The following is a 5,949-nucleotide window of genomic DNA, read 5'->3' as shown; positions in this document are numbered from 1 at the left end:
GCACAACAGTACATGTAAGAAATGCTCTTGCTTCAGTTTTGTCCACTGGCTGACAGTCTTAGTTTGTGACAGGCTGATACATATCTTGCTGCTGTTGGGATCGTTTTGGAATCTTCCCCTAAAATGTGTCTTCATTTTTCTGTATTTGGTAATGCCATAAAATGCGGTTTAATTTGTTGGAATTTGGCGAAATATGCAGCTCTAATGTTGTGATAGTAATCACAGTGCAGTAAGAAATGTTCCTCTGTTTCCAGCTCTTTCTGTGAGCACAGTGAACACAGTCTCTGTTCTCGCTCTGTCTGTCTGTCTGTCTGTCTGTCTGTCTGTCTGTCTGTCTGTCTGTCTGTCTGTCTGTCTGTCTGTCTGTCTGTCTGTCTGTCTGTCTGTCTGTCTGTCTGTCTGTCTGTCTGTCTGTCTGTCTGTCTGTCTACCTACCTACCCCTCTCTCTATCTCTCTCTCTCTCTCTCTCCATCAATCCATCCGCAAATGGCCATATTGCATCATACTACTGTAAAACTGTACTTTCACAGCAAATGGAGACAGTGTGAACTCAACACATATCTAGAGGTGATGCATGTAAGATCAGATGAGACATGTTTTTCATGACAGAAATTACATGATGTTGTGTAATATGCTTGGACTTTCGTTCGTCCGTATGTTTTGTGATAAGAGTGGAGTCACAGACAGGCAAATTTTTCTATGTGCAGCCGTACAGTAGTCCTGAACCTCGTAAATCAAACCCTGTATTCGCCCTGCTTTTAACCAAGTGACAAATTGGCCAAACAATACTGCTTGAATTCTTATTAAGCTTGATTAATTCATATCATTAGTTAATCACACAACAGCTCATAAAATATAGTAAATTAATTTCTATAATGTGATTAATTTGTGAAACACTTGAATTAACATCAATAAATCAATTGGTGAATCAATTACATTACCATTTTTAAATACAAAGTTAATAGTGTGCTTTAACTAGTGCTGTAGAAGTGATCATCGATCATGTGATATTAGAGGGCCAGAGGGAGCAGCTCAAATGTTCAATGATCTGAGGGCTTTCCTGCAGTCTCTCAATGAGTCAGAGCGTATTGGGGTCTGGAAGCGCTGTGCTTCTCTTAAAGTGGTGAACAAACACTTTTACTCACTTTTAGCTCCATTGAAAAATAGATTGAATCAATTATGTTTGTTGTCCAAGCTTCAACAGAGTGTCTTGCTTGCATGAGAGAATAGTGGATGAATGTTCACATCATAAGTTCTGAATTAGTCTAGTTTAACTGTAATAAAGTTGTCAATCAGCAGATTTTTATTATTATTCAACACACTGTCGACACACTATTTTCCTATTTAATACTGTAATGCTGTTTTGACACAATCTGTATTGTTAAAAGCGCTATATAAATAAAGGTGACTTGACTTCAAAACAAAAATGCAGGATGTTATTTTTCAGTAAATGTGAATAGTTAAAGTGAATGGTTGCGTGAAAAAAAAGTAAACCTTTAATTTGTTTTATGCTAGTATCTTCCACATCTTATAAAGCCAGACAATATAACTTTTAATTACACTCAATATTTACTGAAAATCTTTCCCTCCATGGTAGCTGTCAAATATAATTTGCACTTGGGCATATTCAAACATCATGTCACCATGTCAATACAATAAGATTCAAGCAATAAGCAGTTTGTTTGTCCACACTGACAGGGTGAATGTGATTCATATTTGACGTTTAATGTACAGTTTGTGGAGCGTTTTTATAGACATTTTGGGCCAGTAAGGTTTCACTGAGCAAGGCTAACCAGGCCAATGCTGTGGAAACAGAAATAGAGCTAAAACGAACAAACCACCCTTCATTTGTCACAGTATGGACACAGTAATTTGAGCAAAAATATATTTACATGGAAGAGGTGACTTTTATTATGTGTGTCATGCCTGGTTAAGACACTGTGTTTCGGGGATCAACCAGAAACCTGAAAGTTACAAACGCTGACAAGTCAGATCTGTACCTGCAGACCAAGTGACATTAAATATACGATTATTTATAACTGACAGTAGTGTATACAAAATATTTCTTCTTACAGGTTTTGAACTGTTGTCAGAATAATCAAACCACAAGAACAGAGGAAAGAGTGATAGGCTGTGAACAAGTCTCTTCACCATTGTAGGAGAAGATAACAGCTCTTAGCTTACATAGCAATCTCAGCAGCAGCTTGGCTTACACAGTCACTACATGCAGTTTACGACCCGCACTCTCGTTAATAGTCCTGCTCTCCACCGCCGCTGTCCGATCTCTGATGTTTCCAGCAGGCAGGGGAGAGAAGACGCTGGCAGGAGGAAATGTCACCTGATGAAGGGAGAGAATGTTCTTCTAACTTTGGTTAAGGTTCAGGTGATTTAAAGCTTGATTGGACTTTGTGTTTGTGCCATTGGTCCTGATGAAAGTATGGCAGTGGGTTTGACAGGTCCCTGTTTCTGCGCCGTGGATGTATACAGGGGATTTCGTCGCTCAGAAGTGAGAGGAAAAGGTTAGAGGGACTTGTTCTCAGCTGTGAGTGTGCTGCTCTAATTGCTGCTGTTCAGATGGGGGCAGGGCTACATGATACTTCTCAACACGCAGCGTTCCGCTCAAAGCTCGCAGGGTGTTTTCACATGAAATTCAGCACTTCAGTCCAATATCTTCTGTGGAAATGCTTAAATTCAGATTACTGAATGTAAAACTGCAAAGAAGGAGGCAGAGTAATATATGAGATGTTGTTAATACTGTACGTTTTCGGATAGCATTCAGCAACTTTCGAATTGTATGCTAGAATGGAACTCTTCACGTTGAGACAAATCCACATACAAAAATTGTAGTAATTATTATCTGTAATGTACAGTCATAACTTCACCTGCCTAGATCAGAGGTCCCACTGATAAAAGGGTGATTTAGACACCTCAAATAACATACATAGAGAATACTAAAACAATATGATTTAACAAAGCATAAGAGCTGCACATTTAACAGTTTTTAAACCTTCTGGAATGCCTTTCATGACTTCCATTGTGAGCACACTATTGTGCATCTTTTTAAAAAATATTTATTTGTTTAATATAAACTGTCAAAAATATGTATTTATTTATTTTTTATTTTTTGCATGACACAGATGTTGTTTACAGAGTCGTACTTTAGTTTAACTGTTTTACTGCAATTATTGTAAACCTAATTAATGTTAATTAATAGGTAGTTGTCAAGTTTAAGGTATCTAGAACATGGTCATGCAGAATAAAGCATTAATATGTGCTTTATAAGCGCTAATAAGCAACCAATACGGTAGTAATATGCATGCTAATAAGCAACTAGTTAATAGTAAGAATTGGTCCCTAAACTAAAGTGTTACCAAACATTCTTTAAGGCTTTTTTACAAAACCTTTGCTTTACAGAACAAAGAAACATATAAACTGATCTGAAGAGCCTGTAAATAATGCAACAATTATATAAAATGAAGAGCTTTTATTTGGAATAAGAAAATAATAATAATAATAATACTACATTAAAATGAATATTCTGAAGAAGGAGCTGCAAGAACCAAAGGAAACCTCATATCCTTATTACACAATCCATTGAGTTTCATCTACACATCACATATTCAGCGCATGTAACACCTCGAGATGAATTCTATAGAACTGCACTGATGTCTTAAATTACATTCTCCAAAAGAAAACAGAAATGCTTCAGAGGAATCAAAACGCTTACCAACTTGAAACAATCTGTAATTATTGAGGTATTAAATCAATTCATTCCTTTGCACCAACAGTTACGCAATGCTTCAGAAAATAATTTGCCATGTAAATCTATTCTGTCTCACAGACGACAGAGCGTAGTGCCTGAACCCTAATGACAGCAGCCTGAAACTCGCACCCAGTAAACAAAATGTTTAGCAGAGGGAGGAATATTAATTATCACGTTCGTAAGTGTGGTATCACGGAATGCTCTGTTAGGAGAGGGAACGGAAGGAGAAAGGGGTAATGGTTCGGGAGGGTGTGTGGGGGGGTATGTGCCGTTTATGAATTGCAGTAGGTGTAATGAGTCTCTCTCTAACCCCTCCTCAAGGGAGGCGAGAGAAAAAGAGAGGGGCGGCTGAATTTATGCTGTTAAACCCCCGCTGATTGCTGGGAAGGTAAAAGAACCAATGGCGGCATCAGTGGTTTAATTTAAAGTGTGTTTCTCACTAGACTGCCCACAACACTTAATTAAACTCTCCTGTTTTGGCAATGACAAATGCTGCCGAGCAAGAGGACGGCAGGCAAGCTGACGGAGGCCGCTGTAATTTCTTTCATGTGCAGCGACAGCCAGATTCAGGTCAGAAAGTGGAGAATTAAAGAACTAAACAAGATTTCTGCTCACTGAGGGCCCCGCGACAGGCTTTTCTTTCACATGAATACTCTCTCTTTATTTGCCCTCATTTAACGGGAGTTTTGTCATAGATTTATGGGGCTTGCGGAAACGCGGCATGTTTGCATAGATCTTGCTTTGCTCCGCTGTGCTTCCCATTTTCGCCTCACTTTCGAGGAGAATTTTCAGCCTGTCAAAGCAGCAAAAGTCAGTGCGGTTTCGTACCTTACAATGCTCCGACACGTTGCGAGATTGCACTTTATATTGTAGATTTATATATCAAAAAAAGAACATTTCAGCAAGAACATGCAACTTTTGTTCCTCTGCGGGGACATTTGTCATTCGGTCCCCGAAGAGCGAATTGCGGGCTGCGGTAATCACGCACGGCGTGTGTATTGCCTGAACATCAGCATGACGAGCCTTTAATACAGTCTGGACTTACATACTGTACAATGTCATCTACTTTACGGAAAACAGAAACCCATTTACTACAGCTCAACAGCTTATTTGGTTGTGACACAGCCCCAAATCCATCATTCGTGCGTTTCCAAAGAGTGCTTGAAAGTCGGCTCTGCCGCAGCCCTTTAGAACTCAAAGACTGAAAGCAGCCGTGTGAAATAGACTCACCGTGGAACACAAAACCTGCCACGCTACTGAAATACAAACACATTTATGCCTTTGAGGCATTCTGTAATGCAACATGCACTTTCCTCTCTCTTATAAAGTTGTAGGACTCAATGATATTAGAGCAAAAACATTATTTTCGTCTAGATGTGGCAGTGTTACTGTCTACAGATTCGTTCAGCTGTATGAGTGAATTTGTTGGGAACTGGAGTCGCATTACTACAAAAAAGTAGTAGTGTTGTGAGAACAAATGTATTGGTTGTTAAGAGTTTACAGTATATCTAACAGGATTTTAAATAAAAGACTAAAATGTATATTATGCTATTGTTGGACAATGCCTAAATGTCTTTGGTCTGCCTAACGGTGCATGATATTGTTCACTAGTGTCAAGCTACATATCAACAAGTCCAATTTTGGGATAAAGATCATTAGATGTCTGTTGCACTGACGAGCCCAATGGATGGTCCTCTGAGCCATATAATTAGACTAATGATGGGTGACTGAGTTTCACAGGCTGTGTTAGAGAACTGATTAAGAGTGCTTGATCTGTGTTATCTTACCAGGAACAACCTTCCACAACTGACTATTCAATGACTACTGAAACCAGTCTTTTTGGACGATTGCTTATTTATCATCATAATAATATTATACTTCACACTTTCCACATAATGAAATATGGCCTGGTCTCAATTTTTGTTTTCCTCTCTTCAGCAAATGATCAGTAAAATGTTCAGAAAATGCAGATAATGTTGCAAAAGGTCAGCATAAATATTACATGAGTTTTATTTTATATTCATCTGCAATTTTTGGAACACTGTTAGCTACTATTTAAAAATTGCTTGTTAAAAAAAAAAAAATCAGTGCAATGTTGGTTTGGAAATTTAAGTTTGGGACAAAGTGATAAATTAACTCACTAAATTCAATAAATTAATGACCCCCCCCCCCCCCAAAAATTTTT

Source organism: Sinocyclocheilus anshuiensis, unplaced genomic scaffold (assembly GCF_001515605.1).
Source record: "Sinocyclocheilus anshuiensis isolate Anshui unplaced genomic scaffold, SAMN03320099.WGS_v1.1 scaffold355, whole genome shotgun sequence".
In the NCBI taxonomy this organism is placed as follows: Eukaryota; Metazoa; Chordata; class Actinopteri; order Cypriniformes; family Cyprinidae; genus Sinocyclocheilus; species Sinocyclocheilus anshuiensis.
Note: the sequence above shows the minus strand (reverse complement) of the source record.